Raw genomic sequence first — 2,127 nt, forward strand, 5'->3', positions numbered from 1 at the left:
AAGACTTTTACTTGAAGGACTTTTACTTAAATTCAAATTCTAAGTGCAATATATAATGTAGCATAATGTAAACGGTGAGGTTCCATCATAAGCCCTCCTAGGGTGTCTTACCACAACCGCACAACAATAATCTGTCACCTCTTTCCCATGGAAAGAAGTTGTATACTGTGTATGTGAATATCATCCATTCCATATTGTGCAAATAAATCAAATCAAGAAAGTATATTTACACTGTGGTATATGATTATCTGAGTAGCCTACTCCTTCCGCCACTGCTTGGCTGATGGTCTGATGGTCTGCTTGAGGAAGGCGACAATCTACATCAGCCTCCTCCATGCAGCCATGGGTGAATTCTCTTCTTGGTGACCACCTGACGTATATATGTTACAGGGAAATTGGCATTCCAGGGAAATTGAAAAAGGAGCGCTCGTTTTCACGGGCCTCGCATGGGTGCACTGTCTCAATAGGGGGGCGTGAAATGTTTAGTTCCCATGTGTCTCTATGGGCTTGTAGGGGGCGTGTCTGATGATCAGATGAATATAAAATATCTAAATACTGAATCAAGCCACTTTAAAACTGTGTGAGGTGCTCACAAAAGCCTGAGTAGATGTTAAAATGACCCCAAACATGTTTGAAAGTGAAATATCCCTTTAAAGGTAGGGTAAGTGATATTTTTTGGTTAAAACAAAAAGTATTTTGTTAAAAGGTTAAAACACTATATTCGGATAGTAATCATTGCTATAGAGTGTTTTTTCAGTAACAGATGTCTCCCTGTCTCTCCAGCTCTTTAATAAACAGAAAATACATTTTCCGGTAGGTGTCAAAATCTCAGCCAATCAGGAGAAAGTACCCATTTTTAAGCTTCATTTGTATAGTGTTCCAGTTCCAATTTTGTCTGCTCATTTCTTAGTGTCATCACTTCCAATTTCACTTGTTTAATCTGTATCCTGATTGAGTTCTCTGTCCTGGTTGGCTAAAATTGGAAATGAAACTGAAACTGAAACGAAAATGCATTTTCTGTTTTATAAAGAGGTGGAGAGACAAGGAGACTCCTGTTACTGAACAAACACTCTATAGCAATGAGTACTATCAGAATATAGAGCTATTTAACACTTATTTTAACAAAAGCAAATCACTTACCCTACCTTTAAGTACAAAAATAAAAATAAGTACTTTTCCTACCACTGCTTACATTGTTCTGACCAAAAGACAATGGCAAATCTGATTTAGTTTTGGTCCTGTATGACGGTTGGCATTATTCTCATCATATCCCAGACAGACAGACAGACAGACAGACAGACAGACAGACAGACACTCCAGACACAACATAGAGTCTAGACCATGCTGCTGAGTGGAAGTGCGTGGGAATTAACCCTCAGCTGCCCAGATCCCCTGAACACCACCCACCCATTCAGTGCATCTCCCGTGGACCACCTTAAAAGATTCACAGCCAATGGAACCATAGACGGCGTGTCTCTGGGATGTGTGGGAGGATTTAAGGTGGACTGAAAACAACAAGGACCCACTAACAACACCAATCACATTTTACTATGCAATTCCCCTTTAAGAGAGTCCCGAGTGTCGCGATAGCTAGAGATGTTGCCAGGTTTTGCGAGACAAACAAGCAACCAGGTCTATGAAAACAAGCCAGAAAAAAGCGAGCCCATCGCCCTTTAAACATATACTGTACATTGACTATTTGAAAATAGACGAACTATAAGCTCACAAGAGCTTGTAGATCTGCTATATTACAAAAACAATATTTAAGAAAATGTGGAATGTTTTGAAACATTTTAACAACATAAATCTTGTACGGGGTTCCAGGCATAACATATTTTCAGATGGGGGACCGTGGACAAATACATATTAATTTGGGGGTCCTTGGCTTCAAAATGTTTGAGAACCACTTGGTTTATAAACAACACTACAAGACCAAAATAAGCAACTACACTGACTAAGGCAAAAAAACAACCCGCAACTAGCAATATTTCTAGCGACTTTACAGAAAAAGAAGCCCAAAGTCGCTTATAATAAGCAGACATGGCAACGCTGGTCGTACTCTCGCGTGAGAAGCAGCAGATCACCGAAACGCCCGCTCATTGGTCAAGCGCGTGCCGTTGGTTGTAA

The sequence above is a fragment of the Gymnoscopelus braueri genome (genome assembly GCF_963280865.1).
Source record: "Gymnoscopelus braueri genome assembly, chromosome: 12".
Classification (NCBI taxonomy): Eukaryota; Metazoa; Chordata; class Actinopteri; order Myctophiformes; family Myctophidae; genus Gymnoscopelus; species Gymnoscopelus braueri.